At 40.2% G+C, this 19,456-nt stretch overlaps 1 protein-coding gene across 1 annotated transcript in view; it reads right to left on the bottom strand.

Moving 5' to 3' along the window:
• Positions 1-858: 858 nt before the first annotated feature.
• The window catches only part of LOC115664663 (ABC transporter G family member 7), a 39,037-nt gene continuing 20,439 nt past the window's right edge, over positions 859-19,456 (bottom strand). Inside the window, exons 12-13 of the transcript XR_008816014.1 lie at positions 5,745-5,967; positions 859-1,021 (exon numbers count right to left, since the gene is read on the bottom strand). The gene's annotated coding sequence lies outside the window, so the exon portion shown is untranslated. The remainder of the gene's footprint in view (positions 1,022-5,744; positions 5,968-19,456) is intronic.

The following is a 19,456-nucleotide window of genomic DNA, read 5'->3' as shown; positions in this document are numbered from 1 at the left end:
GTGGTGCCTAAAGTATTCTGCTTGTATCGCTCAATGGACTAAATGCCCGAGCTTAGCTGGGCGTGATACAATCTAATACGAGGAAGCTATTCGTGGTAGTGTTCTTTGGAACAACTGTAGAATGATGGCCGACCTGGTGTGAACGATCCACCAGGCTCCACACGGGCAATTTCGCGTTTAAAGAACTGCGGGCCCATGACACATGTATGAACGGAGTACTTTGATGTCCAATCATAAATTTCACATGGTAAAGAATAAGAAGTACACTTTATATTGATTCATGAAAAGAATCATTAGCCCATCTCATTTTCAACAAGATGCCAAAAACAAAAGATTATCATCAAGATATCCAACCGAGGGTTGACTATTTGAACGACAGCGCTTAATGAAGGTTAACGAGAGGTGCTATGAATCTCAACTGTACCATATTGTGAATGCGGCAAAGGGGAAGGATGGGCCCGACTGTAAAGATGCTCACCCGAGTATTTCATTCTTATCCACCTGCCGTCCACGGTGCCAGAAAATATCGGCTGTTTACATGTACAATTTCGTATTTGCCGACGGCGAAACAAAGAAGAAACGAACCCAAGATGATGCTTCTCTCTGTCTCTCTCTCTCTCTCTCTCCGCGCTTTCGAGATGTGGAACAGTAATCATCCGCATCGACTCTACCAACAAGAACATAAGTAAAACTATGCACGTCAAGCTTGGAGAAAAAGAGATCCAGATGCAGTTTCAGAAAACAATGTTAGCCCACTCAGAAAAATGACCATGTGTCTCCTCGCGCGTGCGTAATGAGAGGGGGGAAGAGAGAGAGAGAGAGAGGGAGAGTGGATAGAACAGAGAAAGTTCGACGGACGGTCTGAAAGTGTCACCATCCAACATAAGCCAAAGATCTCCACATTAAAGGTGTGATAAGCATCAACAAGTGACATATACCGTTCCACGCATGGAATGTCGAGAAGGTGAGAAGAAAATATATCCAATCCTTCCGATGTCTCAGCTCAGCTCAGGTGAGGAGCCTTTTGTTAGAAATTAAATCAAATTTGTCAGTACTTGTTTCCTTTTTGAGTCTGTTCGTATTTCCATATTTTGATAGATATTGTGAGATATTGTTTCTAGTTATATTTTAGGAAAGTTTCCTAAGTCAATTAGATTTCCTAATTAGAATAGGTTTCCTAGAAAGAGGTTTCATATTTCGAATCAAACTATGGTCTATATATAGTCTATTTCTCTTGTAATTGAGACATGCAATAGAAAGACGCGAATTGCGATTGTTTCACCTTCAAAAATTCCTTTCATCAAATCAATATTGTTGCCGCGCCTCTGACGCTCAACAAATTGGTATCAAAGCTTATGGTTCGTGATCATGGCCTCAACGAACAATCAGCTTCCTCTTCAATACCCTCGTCTTACCAAAGAAAATTATGGTAACTGGGCTGTTAGAATGAAAGCTCTACTCGGCGCCTACGGTGTGTGGGAATTTGTTAACACTGGCTATGATGAGCCAGAGGATGAAGCCACGTTGAACCAGGAATCAGAGGAATGCCTTGGAGAAGGCTCGAACGAAAGATCAATATGCCCTGTCGATCATCTATCAAGCGTTAGATGATTCCATGTTCGAAAAAGTTTCGAACGCCACTACCGCTAAAGAGGCATGGGAGATTCTTCAAAACACACACCAAGGAGTTCAGAAAGTTCAGAAGATTCGCCTTCAAACCTTGAGAGGCGAATTCGAGGTAATTCGTATGAAAGAATCTGAATCGATTGCTGATTATTTCATGAGAATTTTGGCAATTGTTAATCAGATGAAAAGAAACGGAGAAGAAGTTTCCGATGTTCGTGTTGTTGAGAAAATACTTTGGTCCTTAGACAAGAAGTATGATTATATTGCGATTGCAATCGAAGAATCCAAAGACTTGGATGCCATGACGGTCGATGAACTTATGGGTTCATTACAAACCCATGAAGAAAGGTTTAGAAAGAAAAAGATTGAACCGGTGGAGGAAGTTCTCCAAACGCAGTTGACCATACGAGATGAAAAGGAGCAAAGAAGAGATCTCATACAAAATCGCGGGATAAATCAAGATCGTGATCGAGGTCGTGGCCGAGGTCACTTTCGAGGAAGAGGTCGCGGACGAAGCAGAGGAGATCCTGCTCGAAGTGATGGAGGATACCAGTACCAAAGAGGTGTTCGTGGAAGAGGAAAGAACTCGACAAGCCAATGGTATGATAAATCTAAAACCGATGTTATCATTGCAATAAACTTGGCCATTATGCTTTTAACTGCTGGAATAAAGAAAGCAGCAGACCAGACGAAAAGGCGAACTTGGTAAATAATGATGATCAAGTTCTCTTATTGGCATTCAAAGAAGATGAAGAAAGTCAAAGCGATACGTGGTATTTGGATACCGGCGCAAGTAATCACATGTGTGGGAGAAAGGAGATGTTTGCCGAGTTAGATGAGACAATTAAAGGGAATGTCTCATTCGGTGATAACTCTAAAATTCTTGTTGAAGGGAAAGGTACAATTTTGATTCGCTTAAAGAATGGTGCACGTCAGTTTATTATTAATGTTTATTATGTTCCAAAAATGTCAAGCAATATCTTGAGTTTGGGACAACTTCTGGAGAACGGTTATACTGTTCATATGAGAGATCTTAATCTTATGTTGAGAGATCGGAATAATAAATTAATTGCAAAGGTGAAGATGTCGAAGAACAGGATGTTTATTCTTAATATAAAGAGTGAGATGTCTCGATGTCTAAAGACGTGCGTAGATGATCCTTCATGGTTGTGGCATTTGAGGTTTGGCCATCTCAATTTTGGCGGACTCAATTTGCTTTCTCGCAAGAAGATGGTTTATGGCTTACCACATATTGATCATCCCGATCAATTATGTGAAGGATGTGTTATCGACAAGCATTCCAGAACAAGCTTTCCGAAGGAGGTGACTTATCGAGCGAAGAAGCCGCTTGAGTTGATTCATTCTGATTTGTGTGGCCCAATCAATCCTCACTCATATGGTAATCATCGATATTTTGTTACTTTTATTGATGATTTTACTAGGAAAACTTGGGTATATTTTTTGAAAGAAAAGACAGAAGTGTTTGATATTTTCAAACAAATCAAGAACCTGGCTGAAAAGGAAAGCGGCTATTTTATCAAGGCTTTGAGGACTGATCGTGGTGGAGAATTCACCTCAGCCATATTCAACAAATTCTGTGAAAATCATGGTATTCGGCGTTTCTTGACGGCCCCGTATTCTTCTCAACAAAACGGTGTGGCTGAACGGAAAAATAGAACCATTCTTGATATGGTTCAAAGCATGTTGAAGAGCAAAAATTTGTCCAAGGAACTTTGGGCAGAAGCTGTTTCATGTGCCGTCTATCTTCAAAATAGATGTCCAACATATGGACTTGAAGGCGTAACTCCACAAGAGGCATTGACCGGGAGAACACCAAGTGTTTCGCACTTGAGAATTTTTGGGAGCATTGCATATGCTCATGTCCCGGATCAAAAAAGATCGAAACTTGAAGACAAGAGCAAAAAGCTCATCTTTATCGGGTATGACTCATCATCCAAAGCCTATCGATTATTTGACCCTAACACTTTGAAAGTATATGTAAGTAGAGATGTCAAGTTCGATGAAGATGGAATGTGGGAAGAAAATCTAAAAGAAGAAACGAATGTTCGTGATGATTCCGATCAAACGGAGTTGAAAGATCAACCTTCACTTTCTTCTCCAACATCTTATTCAAGTTCATCAACACCATCCTCTTCAAATAGTGTCGATGAATCGCTAGTGCCAAGATCAAGAAGATTGTCTAAAATTTACGAAGCTACCGAAGAGCTTCATCTTATATGTCTTCTTGCAGATTATGAACCACTTGCTTATGATAATGCGGCCAAAGAAGAAAAGTGGAGGAAACCCATGAACGAAGAAATTGAAGCCATCGAGAAAAATCAAACATGGGAGCTTGCTAATCTTCCGAAGGACAAGAAATCAATTGGTGTTAAATGGGTGTACAAGGCCAAGAAGAATGAGAAAGGTGAAGTAACAAGGTACAAAGCTAGATTAGTAGCGAAGGGGTACAAGTAAAAAACCGGAATCGACTATGATGAAGTTTTTGCCCCTGTCATCCGCGTGGAAACGATTAGATTGATTATTTCCATTGCTGCTCAAAATAATTGGCGGATTTATCAAATGGATGTCAAATCAGCATTCTTGAATGGCATCCTTGAAGAAGAAATTTATGTCGAACAACCCGAGGGGTTTGTTGTGAAAGGTTATGAAGGCAAAGTGCTAAGGTTGAAGAAAGCTCTATATGGGCTTAAACAAGCACCGAGAGCATGGAATTCCAGAATTGATGCATATTTCAAGGCGAATGGATTCTCTTAATGTCCATACGAGCATGCACTCTATTTGACGCAAGAAAAAGGTGATATTCTACTCGCCTGTTTATATGTTGATGATCTTGTTTTTACAGGAAATAATTCGGCGATGATTGATGCTTTTAAGGCATCGATGGTGAAAGAATTTGAGATGACCGATAATGGTCTCATGAATTATTTCCTTGGTATCGAAGTGAAGCAAAGTGCCGATGGGATTTTTATTTCCCAAAAAGGATATGTAGAAAATATCCTTGAAAAATTCAACATGAAGAACTGTATGCCGGTCAATACACCAATGGAATGTGGAACCAAGCTTTCGAAGTTTGATGATGGTGCCGATGTTGATTCGACATATTATAGAAGCTTGATTGGAAGTTTGAGATACTTGACATGCACGAGACCAGATATTATGTATAGTGTTGGAATTGTTAGTCGATACATGGAGAAGCCGAAATCATCTCATCTTAAAAGCTGCAAAGAGAATACTTCGGTACATCAAAGGTACTATTTCTCATGGTTTACACTATTATTGCTCTGAATCTTTCAAACTTAGAGCTTATTCGGATAGTGATTATGGTGGAGATATCGACGATCGAAAAAGCACCACGGGATTTGTATTTTTCTTGTGCGACACTGCTTTCACGTGGTCATCAAAGAAGCAATCAAGTGTTACTCTATCGACATGTGAAGCTGAATATGTAGCTGCATCTTCATGCGTTTGTCATGCCATATGGTTGAGAAGACTACTCAAAGATATTCTTATGAAGCAGAAGAAAGCAACGGAGATTTTTGTTGATAATGTTTCTGCTATTGCTTTGGCGAAAAATCCAGTTTTTCATGAACGAAGTAAACATATCGATGTTCGATATCACTTCATCCGAGAACAGGTTAAAGAGAATGAAGTTGAAGTATTGCATGTGAAGACCGGAGATCAAGTAGCAGGTATTTTTACTAAACCTCTCAAGATCGATGCTTTTCGAAAGTTCAAGAGCTTGCTTGGAATGATCGATGGAAGAGAATTTGGTTTAGGGGGGAGTGTTAGAAATTAAACCAAATTTGTCAGTACTTGTTTCCTTTTTGAGTCTGTTCGTATTTCCATATTTTGATAGATATTGTGAGATATTGTTTCTAGTTATATTTTAGGAAAGTTTCCTAAGTCAATTAGATTTCCTAATTAGAATAGGTTTCCTAGAAAGAGGTTTCCTATTTCGAATCAAACTATGGTCTATATATAGTCTATTTCTCTTGTAATTGAGACATGCAATAGAAAGACGCGAATTGCGATTATTTCACCTTCAAAAACTCATTTCATCAAATCAATATTGTTGCCGCGCCTCTGATGCTCAATACCTTTTGTCTGTAAAGCGCCACAAGGTCTAAGCTAAATGCCCCAAGTTCAAAACATGTGTATATTTGCATCACTTGCAGAACATCAAGTGTGTCTTTGGCAATAATTACAAATGAAGATACGCTATCATGAGATTGCAAAATTCATCCCCCTCGGAAAAGAGACATATCAGTGAACAGGAATGAGGCCCTCCAATATTGCAATCTCATCTCCCCTAATTAGCACTCGTACGAGATGAGTTAATAAATTATTGGATGTGGCATGAGACATCATTAACGCCCAATTAGCTACAAACCTTCTAGGATAAAGGGTTGGATTTGGTCAAGAGCCGGTGATTCAAATTGCTGATTCAGTTCGACTTCATTGGATGGAGGCGCTGTAAGAATTTCCTAATGTGGGCTTTATTAATTGAAATTAACTGAATTAGTTTGGTCTAATAAAGGTAAGATATATGGGTTCTTAATAAGTCTAATATGGGGCTGGTTGGTGTGGGCCGAGTACGGCCCGGCCCGTAATGAGAGGGCCCGTGGTCGAAGACTCTATAAATAGCGCTCAAGTCCCTTCCCTAACCTGATGATGCACAATCTGACTTACATACGGATCTAGAGAGAACTTTCTTCTCGTGAGTGGCAATCTCATTAGGCCAGTGTTCTAACGAAGGGTATAGGGCAGAAGTACTTGAGTTCGTGTTCGGAAACCGTCGCAAATTTCGCGTCAAGTTCGATGGATTCCAAACCAGGTACGGGAATTGATAATTTCTCCATTAACGTGTTTCGGTTTCTGATTATGGTGATCCTGGGTGTACCATTTTCGTGGCCATTATGTGGTATCAGAGCCTGCCATAGATTAGAACTGAAACATGCGGATTAGGACCGTTTTCGTTATGTCCGAGAGGTTTTTACCCATTTTCGAAATTTTTTGTCGGATGAATGTAAATTTTTTTTACATATTCGGAATTTACTCATCGAGACGAGAAGATTGACGGGCGGCACGTCACCGGACGAGGCCGTACGCGCCCTCACACGCCGTGGGCGCGGCGGCGCGTGACGGCCACGCGCGGCCATGCCGAACCGGCGCGTTTTTCCTCCTGTAACCGCAGGCTGACGTCATCATGACGTCAGTGAGGGCGCGAATCCAAGTTGACTCAGATCCTGACCCGAACCGGTCGTTGACCCTACCCGATCGTTGACCCGACCCGAGTTTCGACCAGACCCGACCTGATTGTTGACCCAACTGATTAATCGGTCGGACCAGTCCGTTGACCATTGACCGGTTGGACCGGTCAACCGGTCGGATCGGTTGTTCAGACCGGTTTGACCGGCTGAACACGCGCGCACGCGCTGAGCCTTCCGGCGACGCGTGAGGGCGCGTCCGGTGTCCGTTTGGGACGTTCTTGGTACCGACGCGCTCGTATCGAGATTCTTTACATTGTGGTGTATTTATTTTACATGTTTGAAGCTTTTACAGATGTGAAAATACATATAGAACCTTATATACGCGTATTTTTAGGGTATTTTTGCGTATTTTCTTGTATTTCTCTATGGTTTCGGAAATGCATATGGTAGCTCACATGTATATCACCACATAAGGATTGTGTAGAGTGTAATCCATTGTCTATCAATCAATGGAACAATATAATTAGCATGACATGTAATTTCAGAGACAAACGCCCCTGTCTTTACGTCTAACATTACATGTATATAGTGAATGTGATACATAAAGCTCATATCCCTAGTATGAGAGATTTTCAAAGATTCAGTTGGGTAGTGACCGCCAAAGCAGCACACTTGACTGGGTTTGAGAAATATCGGTCTCATATTGTGGTGGGATGTCTCCTATTCTATTGCGTGATCATATTTCCAAAGGAAGTGATCTTGTATTGGTTCATGGAGGGGTACATGTATAGCATGTGCTTGAGAAATGACTGATCTTAGTGGTTCATACACTCAAAGGTGGTGATTTCACGAAAGATTAGAATATGTTCTCATAGCCGCTGTCATGTGGAGAGTACACAACTGCATGTCATATTTTCTTCCCAAAGGTGATTATGTGATGATGTATGTAACTCTCTAGATAAGTGCTCACATGATGTTGACTGTATTATTTGTTTGTTTTCCAGTCACCTTTTCTGTAAGCGACAATTCCATTTCCATTGAGGTCCTTACTGGGTTGAACTTTAAGAAATGGAAAGAGGATTTTCTATTTGGAATAGAGCTGGCGGATGTTCACATTGCTCTTACAAAGGATAAGCCGGCAGATATCACGGCCACCAGTACTGAAGCTGAGAAAACGGACTATGCTGCCTGGGAAAAGAGCAATTGGATTTGCTTATTGACAATCAAGAAATCCATTCAAGAACACTTGAAAAGTGGTTTGCCAGCTGACTGTACTGCTAAGAAAATGATGGCAGCCTTAGAGGCTAGAAACCGCATTTCATCTAATGCTGAGGTTGGTACACTTCTTCAAAAGCTCTTCAATATAAAGTATGATGGTATTGCTGGGGTTAGAGATTATGTCCTTAGGATAGTAGACCTAAAGACAAAGTTTCAAGATCTTAATGTTTCCATTCCTGATGCTTGTATTGTGCATCAAGCCATGAACACCCTTCCACCTGATTTTGGGATTATAAAGACAAATTACAATTCCCAAGATGAGACTTGGTCAATTAATGACTTGATAGCAAGGGTGGTGGCAGAGGAAGAGAAACTTAAGAAGGAAAAATGGCATCTAGCCTTATATGTTTCTGGTTCCCACAAAAGGAAGGATAAGAAGTCCAGAAATCGTACTCATAAAGGTACTCATGACACTACCGGTCAATCTGACAATATGGGTCCAAAGAAAATATCCTTCAAAAGGGATGGTGACCGCTGCTTCTTTTGTAAGAAGAAAGGTCACATAAAGAAGGACTGTGGAAAGTTTAAAGCTTAGTTGTCCAAACGTGAGCCTACAGGTAATGATTCTTTGACACTTGTTTGTGAATCCAACCAATCAGAAGCACCATCCAGTTCTTGGTGGCTCGATAGCGGTGCAACTAATCATCTTGCGTTTACCATACATGGATTCATAAACCGGAGGAAGCCAAATCAGGATGAGTTAAGACTCACTGTAGGAAACAATGAGAAAGCCGATGTTGTGTTTATGGGAGATGTTATATTGATTCTAGACTTTGGTTTTAGATTAATGTTGAAAGACACTTTTTATGTACCTTCTTTTAGACGGAACTTAGTTTCCGTATCGTGTTTGGACATGTATGGCTACTCTTTTGAAATCAAGAACAATGTTATTTCTTTGTTTCTTAATTCAAATAAGGTTGGGTGATGTAATATGTCCAATGGATTGTACAGATTGTGTTTGTCTCCCAATGACATATACGTCGCTTATACAGCTGAAAAGGTTATTTCCAAGAGACCACTACTTAAGGAACGGTCTTATGCATTGTGGCATAAACGGCTTGGTCATATCTCTAAGGATAAAGTAGAAAGGCTGATAAAGACTAACATTCTACCTACTCTTAAAAATGACCTAGAGACATGCGTAGACTGTTGTAGAGGTAAAATGATCAAGATAAGGAAGAAAACTGCAGTCCGAAGTTCTAACATGTTGGAGGTCATTCACACTGATATAAGTGGATCCTATACGGCAACATTGTGTAGAAATTTTTATTTCATCGCATTTATTGATGACTTTTCTCGATATGGTTATCTGTACTTTATTAAAGAAAAGTCTGAGTCTCTTGACAAGTTCAAGATTTTTCGGACTGAAGTCGAGAAACAGTTGGGAAAGGTCATAAAGGTTGTTAGATCTGACCGAGGTGGAGAGTATTATGGCAAGCATGGCGATGCCTGGACAGCTTAAGGGGCCATTTGCCAAATACTTAGAGGATTCCTCGGGATAGTGGCTCGGTTTACTATGCCGGAGTCCCGAGCAAAATGGTGTAGCCGAAAGGCGCAATCGCACCCTTATGGAAATGGTGAGGAGTATGATTAGTAGGACAAATTTACCTGGTTTTCTGTGGGGTGAAGCTTTGAAAACACCTTTGTACATTCTGAATCGTGTACCTACTAAAGCCGTTCCATTTACTCCTTTTGAGTTATGGACTGGACGTAAGCCTAGCTTAAACCATCTTAAGGTTTGGGGATGTCCTGCATAAGTGAAGTTATATAATCCAACATTAAGTTGGACTCCAGAACCACTCGGTGTTACTTTGTATCTTACCCGGATCATTCGAAGGGATATCGGTTCTATAATCCCAATGGAGGCACAAGAATTGTGGAATCACAGACAGCCAAGTTTCTGGAGTTTGATATGGCCGAAGAAAGTAGCTGCTCACAGACTATTAAGGATAATAGTACGGTGGGTAATGTTGTATCTTTATCTCCTCCCATACAGATAATTATGGAAACTCCCATACCACAGACTAAACCTGTTGAGGCTCAGGATCCTGTTGTCGAGACAGCTCCTAATGAAGTTCCTCAAGGCTCTCAGGTGCAGGATGAGGCTGTTGCTACTCCAGTAAGGAGATCCATTAGGGAGAGACGATCAGCTATACCACCGGATTATTTAGTCTATTTAGGAGAGCAAGACTACGATATCGGTTCTGTGGCTGATCCAGCGACTTATGCGGAAGCTGTTTCTTATCCTCAGTCGGAACTGTGGTTGGATGCAATGAGAGATGAAATGCAATCTATGAAGCATAATGGAGTTTGGGAACTTGTTGAATTACCTGAAGGTCATAGACCCATTGGCTGCAAATGGGTGTATAAGACTAAAAGGGACTCCAAAGGAAAGATTGAAAAGTTTAAAGCCAGACTGGTAGCCAAGGGTTTCACTCAGAGAGAAGGAGTAGACTATGAAGCAACTTTTTCTCCAGTCTCTTCTAAAGATTCTTTCAGAGTGATTATGGCATTGGTAGCTCATTTCGATATGGAGTTACACTAGATGGATGTTAAAACTGCCTTTCTCAATGGAGACTTTAATGAAGAAGTCTATATGATGCAACCCGAAGGCTTTGCGGCAAATGATTCAGGTACGCTTGTATGTAGACTGAAAAAGTCTATTTATGGTCTCAAGCAAGCTTCTAGACAATAGTACTTGAAGTTTCATAGTGTTGTCACTTCATTTGATTTTGTTGAGAACAAAGTATATCAGTGTATATACTGCAAGGTCAGTGGGAGGAAATTCATTTTCCTTATACTATATGTGGATGATATTCTGCTTGCGAGCAGTGACCTTGGTTTACTGCATGAGACAAAGCGGATGTTATCAAAGAACTTTGATATGAAGGACCTTGGTGAGGCGTCTTTTGTCCTTAGCATTGAGATTCATAGGAATCGTTCTCGCCGACTATTGGGTTTATCTCAGAGGGCATATGTTGATTGTATCTTAGAAAGATTCAACATGCAGCAATGCAAGCCAGGAATTGCTCCTGCCACTAAGGGTGATAAGTTGAGTCTGTCACAATATCCTCATTCAGATTTTAAGAAAGCCCAAATGAAGAATGTACCTTATGCTAGTGCACTTGGGAGTATTATGTATGCTCAAGTATATACTAGACCAGATATTACTTTTGCAACAGGACTTCTAGGCAGATATCAGTCAAATCCAGGACACGATCATTGGATTGCTACCAAGAAGGTTTTGAGGTACTTAAAGAGGACAAAAGACTATATGCTGATTTACAAACATATTCAGGACCTACAGCTAGTCGGGTATTCGGATTCAGACTTTACTGGCTGTCAAGATGAAAAGAAGTCGATAACGGGTTACATCTTTAAGTTAGCAGGAGGTGCAGTATCATGGAAAAGTGAGAAACAGAAATCAATGACATCCTCTACCATGCAAGCGGAGTTTGTAGCATGCTTTTCGGCCGCTACTCAGGCAATTTGACTTCGGAACCTCATTAAGGAGTTGACCGTATTTGATTTTGTGGATATGCCCATATAGTTGTATTGTGACAATAACTCTGCAGTGTTGTTTGTTAACAACAACAGAGGTCTTAAGGGGTCTAAGTATATGGAGGTCAAGTATTTGACTATAAAGGAAAAAGTTCAGAATGGTGATATTGCAGTAGAGCACATTTCGACAGATGATATGATCGCAGATCCACTAACTAAAGGCCTTCGCCCTTGTGTATTTGATGATATGTCATTAACATGGGCTTAGGAGTATCATGGGATATTGTTAATTAGTGGGAGCTGTTTAGTCTTGTGTTGCTCTTATGAAATTTGTATATGATTTTTGTTACATTTTGTAGCATTTGGATATGTATCAACTTTTTGCATTCAATGAGGTTTTTGTGGATGTAATTTTATCATGTTGAGTACATATATATATTTGATGAAAATCTCGAGGCATTGTGTAAACCTTGAGTACAGGCTAGGGGCATTCTTGATATTAGCCTTATCGATATGTCTTATTACACATAAGGAATAGTTAACTATAAAGGTAAGACATATGCAGGTTCGTTGGAACCATGAAGGATATTCTCTGGTGACACACTAGGTTTTATGACACTTAAGGAGAGAGAATTTGGACTAACAAAATGGACAACACATGAAGTATTACTCATTATGAGGTATTGCCCATTTGACACACTACCATATTGAATCTATATCAGTAAAGTTGAAAGCATTTGTGACCATGGAAGGCTCTGTGTGAGTACATGCAGTTACCGCCATGATTCGGTGTTCTAGACTTTATGGGATCGGATTGACTATTAAGAATAATCTCTAGACCAATATAAGGGTGCGCACACAGTTCTGTTTCAATTAATATCACCCAAGTGGGAGAATGTAAGAATTTCCTAATGCGGGCTTCATTAATTGAAATTAACTGAATTAGTTTGGTCTAATAAAGGTAAGATATATGGGTTCTTAATAAATCTAATATAGGGCTGGCTGGTGTGGGCCGAGTACGGCCCGGCCCGTAATGAGAGGGCCCGTGGTCGAAGACTCTATAAATAGTGCTCAAGTCCCTCCCCTAACCTGATGATGCACAATCTGACTCACCTACGGATCTAGAGAGAACTTTCTTCTCATGAGTGGCAATCTCATTAGGCCAGTATTCTAACGAAGGGTATAGGGGAGAAGCACTTGAGTTCGTGTTCGGAAACCGTCGCAAATTCCGCATCAAGTTCGATGGATTCTAAACCAGGTACGCGAATCGATAATTTCTCCATTAACGTGTTTCGGTTTTTTATTATGGTGATCCTGGGCGTGCCATTTTCGTGGCCATCAGGCGCCTCCAATTGCAGATTTTCCTTGGTATTTTCGAGGCCGGAGACTTCAGGCTGTGGGGAAGATTGATGAAGAGGTTGGTACTCGAGCTGCTGGTACTTGGGTTTGTTCTTCTTAAGGAGTACATAAGTGGTGTAATACCTAAACAGCAGTATTCTGCTTTGAGCTATGACCGTATCCCGAATGCGACTCCCTCCGAATGACAGCCTTTCAAGTGCCTGCAAAATATAGAAACACTGGGTCACGCAAATGAAGCATAACGGGATAAGGTACTCTCCTCAACGCTTGGCTATTTAAGGCAGCTATCCAAATCCTCCAAGTAATAACACATTAAACAGATGGTTAAGGTTGTGAGCAAAGCATTTATCAGCAACTTCAAGATGTGAAACCCCTCTTCTACTCGGCATAAAGTGAAGGCTGTGTGCTGTGTGTGTGAGAAAGGAAGCAGAGAGAATACTCAAAAAGGAACTTATTTTATTTTTTTCTAGCCTCTTAGGTTCTGCACATCTCCTCGACATATTTATTATTTATACACTTAACAAATAATTGCAGAGAAAATATTAAAATCTACCCTTGGCTCAACATACGCCTATTCAATACATAGTCAAACTAGCAATTCCCATAAAAAATTTCAAATTTCTAGTGCATCAGAAGATTGGACAAGTTTAATATCCAACATAAAGTACCTTGCCAAAGGTCCTCAGACGAATGCAGATTTTCATGACACATTAAACTTCGAAAAATGACCACATTCTTGACTCAATGTCGTGAATCATAGACGAAGCCTCAACAAATGATTTTAATGACCGTATGTAACATACAACAGGTCACGAGATGTTTTAAAAGAACTTCAACTGCTCTGTTACCTGTTCTCCAGTCCGTATGTCAAAGGAATGCTCATGCTCAAACTTAAGGCCACTAAACTCATTGATGCCAAGCCCCTGAAATGCCCTGAAAGCACAGAGCCAAATTTGTGAATCAATGCCACGAGATCATTTGTTAATGAACCATAAGTTGAAAAATATAATGTGTTTACCATCTGATAAGCGAGACACGAGGAATCCAGCGCAAAATTATTGGTGTGTTATCCGCATTTACGTAATAGCCACCAAATACAATGACTACTGTCATTAGGGATGGCCCCAGTGCCATTGCTGCTTCAGTGGTTGGAACCATTGCCCCAACTGTCAGTCCCATTGCAGATGCAGCAAATGATTCCACTGTCACAACTCCACAAAACTTTCCAAATCTGAAAAGTCAGAATCTTCCAACATGAGAGGTGAAGCAACGAAAAGGTTTAAAATGTACGCAGTTTTCTAGGCGTATGATTTTTAGAGATCTTTAAATGCAAGTAACATTCCAGCAGAAAACAATTTGGCCATAGTTGGCGATCAATGATGAGACTCCCACCGATAACAGAAAAGAACCCCAAAAAAATAAAAAGAAAAGAGAAAAGCTTACTGATAAAGAAAGGTAAAATACATGACCAAGCATGTGCTTTGACATACAAGAAAACACAATAGCCTTCTGCTCTGAGTTTTTTTTTTTTTTTTGACACTCAACTTCCCTATGCTTCAGTTAGAATTAGAAGAGTTAGATATACTGTTTCAAGTTTTAGATGATCGAGAAAACACAAAGAGACATTGTCTAGTATATTAAGTTGAAGAGTTACATATTTATCATATTCAGAGTCAATAATTAAGCTTGTCAGTAACACTTCTTGGCACGAGGTTTTCAAGCATCACAAATCAAAGTATAAGATGTCTTTGACTAATACCAAATAGAGCCAGAAAAGGTCTCCATGTCAATGTTAATGTATCCTTTTCGTGACCAGGCAACAAGTGCTATGAGCCACAACAACCCCTCACCCAGGTGCCATTTCGTTTTCTTGCTAAAGCATTTGGTGTTTTGAGCAATTTTCTTAAGGTAAAACAACCCTGTGTTCAAAGCTGCATCTCCCAAATGTTTCTGAGGAAATTCCTTCACCATATTCTATACCTACCTTCTTCTTTTTTTCAGAATATTTTACACCTACCTTTCCCCTATCCATTTTGGACAAAGAAGTGCAAGTGTTATCCTTTCACCGGTATCCTCTTTCAAATGCCAACTGGGCACCTTGTCCCTCCATATAAGTCCATAAAAGACGTTAAAACATGGTTTCTTCAATAAAGTGGCGAGGTGAGTCAATGATGTTAGTCGATCTGTAGCATATCAGAGAACTACAGTACCGACCCGTCAATAGCACAGTTGGAGGATGGAAACTTGAGATAATTATATGACTTCCGAAGTTACATCTAGGATTTGTTTGCAGTTGAAAAGAGAAGCCTTAGAGGAACCTAGTTTGATAAGTTTTTCTGTGGACTTTACAAATCCGCATAAAGGCCCCATAAGAATGGAAAAGGCACTCTGTCAAGTATGTTGATAGTTTTTTAATCCGTGACCCAAATCAAATGTTTTTTTTTTTTGGTAAGTAAACCCAAATCAAATGTGGGTTTAAAATGTGGGTTTCGACGCCCACGCCCTGCAAGAGGTGGGGCGCAAGTCTGAGTGTCTATTGTGAGTGAGAGATAGAGTAGGACCGACAAAAAAAAAATGTTCATGTTCAGGTAATCCAATAAAAGTTCATCCAGAGAGGATAAGCTACACCCCTTCCCCAGACGATAGACGAAGAAAGGGGAGAAAATTGACCGGATGAACTCAATCGGCAAAAAATTAAAAGGTTTAGGACTTAATTAGCAAACTTGAAAGGTTTAAGACGGAATTAGCCAAAGTGTAATAAATTTATGACTTTTTGGACAATTTTCTCCTTATTATCTCCAAGGCTCGGATCTGATCTGGGCCATATGGCCCCGTGAAAGCTCAAAGCTCTCTGATTTGTCCAAGTTTCGCTTCTACGGATTTACTCGTTCTTGCCTTTCGAGATCGAGTCCGATTTGCAATTGGCCCAAAAAAAAGCAAATAATTCTAGTCGGATTCATAGAGATATTCAAGGCAAAGAGAGAGGGCCGTGTAAGTAAATATTCGATCCAGTAGATGCTATTATGCTACTTAGCGTGCTTGGTTGGAATTTGTAGCCAGCGGATCTATTTAAATTAGTCGTTGCTCTATTTTTTTTCTGCCGATATGAAAGGTGCAATGTCAAAGAAAATAAGGCGGCTGCAAATGTAAGTTGAATTTTGCATTGTAAGCTCGTTACTAGCGTACGGACTGCACTCGAGAAAGGTAAGGTGCCTCTAGCGACGATGAAATCGGATAGCTAAATGTCGTCGGAATGTCCGATTTAGGAATGCGAATTGTAATTATGCACACCTTAAGGATACGATCTGTTCACGGCACAAAATTAGCGAATATGAATATATGTCGATGGTTCGAGTGTCAAAATTGAGTCAGCTTGCTCAACTCGACCAACCTTTATGATTTATGTTTGAGCGCAGCTTTTATATCAGCGGATTTGATGGTCACAAGAAAAGTATAGGCACTCTACTTACGCTAAGTCATTTTTGTTCGAACCATCCATCCTTGATTCATTCACAACATCATTATTGGCGGACATTAGTTATTGATATTAGGAATGATCGGTTTCAGGATGGATAGATTCCAAACTTCAACTTGAGACCTGCCCTATTATAACCGGTTTTCAGTTTTCGGAATGTTCAATCCAATTCTCGGGTAGAACCGGTTTAGTTGTACAACCCTAATCGTTATCTTATGCTTTGATCCCTTGGAATCATTGGTTAGTGCACACGGCGGCTGAGGATTGTCCGCTTTTTAAGGAAATGGAACCATATATTGGACTCATGATCAGCCACAAGACAAGTCGTACAATCATGACGCTCCTCCTAAAACATGGATGAAAATCAAGAGGTTGCAGAGCTTGATTCTTGCGCTGGTTGGGAACTGAAATGACTAGGCATAGTCGCGGTAGAGACGATGATTCGAAAGATTCCCAGTACAATAAAATGTGGTGATCGCTAGCGCTCCAACTCATCATCCCCCAAAACATGAAATGTTCGCAGCAGGCTTCTTGCTGATCAAAAATCTCTGCAAAAGTTAAAAAATATATTCCTCCAGTTCCATGTCCATAGGACCATAGCTTCTTCCTCAAGCGTGCATCATCGTATCACTTGGCTTTGATCAATCTTCGGATTCGGACCAGGAAGGAGATGAAAACGAACGAAAATTTTTGGAGAAGAACTAGTAAACATGGAAGCAACGAGGGTTCGAAATCGGTTGTCCATTTGACTTGTCAATCAACTCCTTTGTTACTGACCGCGTGCATACGCAGACCAATTGGAATCCTCTAGATTTAAGTGGTAATTTTACATTTTAAAAGTCACCTTCTTGAGCTCACTATTGGATTCATGCAATGGCTCCAATCAATTCTCCATCTTTCTGTTCTTTTTCATGTTCCGGCGTTGCCCAAGGCTGGCGACACCATCCACTGCTGTAATAATCATTAAAGTCAAAATAAACATTTTGAAAGTTCATGAAAAATTAAAAGTTGGAAAGACTTGTAGGAAGATTCAATTATTTTGGAAATTGATTTAAATGATTGTAGGCAAAAAAAAAAAGACACTCACGTCTAAATTTGATACGTGAGAGATTCATGAAATAGTATGAAAATTTTCATGAAAATCTTAAATCATGATTCATTTTATTATATGCAAATACATTGTTACCATATAATTAAATATCATGCGTGAGCTTTCATTTGACACGGGAGAAGTATACCATGTGATTGTTACAACACTGCACAATGACACGTAGAGATACATACAAACAAAAAGAAAAAAATTTTACATTCAAATGTAAAAGTTGATTGGGATGCATATCACGCGGATAATATGATTGTTCAGCTACACCATATCAATATTATTAGCAATATATAGAATACTTTTATCCTAATAAATAGAGAGTTAATGCCTTGAAACCCAATAAAATACATGTTCGCCATCAATGCGACTAGGATCATAAAATGGTCTGAGTGATTGAGTAAAAGATCATCCTGCTTAGCCTCTTAAGATTGAAATGGATTGCACCAAGTAGAAGAAGCAGTCACGCGTGGGGACACATGGCAGTTTCGTTCGTATGGAAATAAAGATGGGATCGGTAGAGAGTAGAGAGCATTGCTGCATGATTGAAATTAGGGAAAAACTGAGGCATCCAGCTGTATGATTGGATGTAGAAGAGACTGGACCAACGTGCACGTACTCTTGTGTGTCGGTAACATTCAAACAACATACGATTAGAATCATAGATTTGCATTTGCATTTGCAGGTGCCCCTTTCGTCTTTCCCTCTTCTACTTTTATTATTATTATTATTTAAAGCCTCGCCCATTCACCTTCTTCCTCGGACCTACCCTTTTACAAGCTTATCAGTTGATTTGTTCTTTCATTCCTACATGTGCTTTCGTAGATAATGTTGCTACACACGTCTGTTTTCTGTTCTTTCTTCAACTCTCTGTGGGACAGTGTTAAAACCCTACGCATGATGTTCTACCATGAAGATTTGCAGAGTAACAAAGTAGGGTTTGGTTGTTTTGACTGTTTTCTTGACTCGTGTTCTCTCTCTATATCTTTTTTACAGGTTGACAGAAAGAAGAGGGATCAAGAAGAGTGAAGTCTGTACTTTTGAGAGTCTGTGACAGTTCATAATATGCAATAGGAAGATGGCGGAAGAATTAGAAGGAGCTCTCTCCAGTCCATTCCAGGGCAGTTTACGAACTGAAATACCCAGCTGCTGAATCGTTGGTTCAAGAGCTTATCCGAACTTGCGGGAGCATCCGATGTGTTCCTGATCCAACGGAGCAGGAGCTGAGTTCGGTCGTTGCTGTCGTGTATTGGACTGAAGGGAGCTCCCCCTAACTGTTAAATATGTCTTGAATTTTATGTTCTCGGTCCGGTTCAACACCCGACCCGACATATTTTTGTGCGACCCGAAAATTGAGATTTAGTTCGCGACGCGGAGAGTTGGGCCGATAGGCCCAACTCGTAGCAAGTGAACAAATCTCTATGGCGGTCCGCCCGAGCTGGAGCAACGAACCAATGTTTCGGGGGGTTCGGGGGCGTAGCCCCCGAGGAAAAATTTCGGGAGCACTATTTATACTGCGGCTAGGTTTTCTCATTGAGGTAGAGAGAGAATTTTATTTTCAGAGAGTTTTGTAAGCCGTGAGCTTTTGTCGTTGTTTCGACTTCTGAAAACTGTACTCTCTTTGATTATAGTGGAATTTTGTCTTGCCTCGCCCGTGGACGTAGATCACGTTGTGATCGAACCACGTAAATCCTCGTGTTCTGTGTTTGCTTTTCCGCGTTTGCTTCAACACTAACTTTAATATCATTTTCTCTGCCTATCTACTCTTTTAAGACACATGGAACTTTCAAATAACATGGGTTTTTACAAATTGTCAAGTTCTTAAACGGTCTCTTCTAATAAAGTTAGGTAATTCCATATTTAACATGAATGCAACTGCAAGCATGT

The sequence above is a fragment of the Syzygium oleosum genome, unplaced genomic scaffold (assembly GCF_021117445.2).
Source record: "Syzygium oleosum isolate NSW1041296 unplaced genomic scaffold, Sole_v2.1 Sole_v2.03, whole genome shotgun sequence".
NCBI classification, from domain to species: domain Eukaryota; kingdom Viridiplantae; phylum Streptophyta; class Magnoliopsida; order Myrtales; family Myrtaceae; genus Syzygium; species Syzygium oleosum.
The sequence above is the reverse complement of the archived record's forward strand: the minus strand, read 5'-3'. Positions and strand labels throughout refer to the sequence as shown.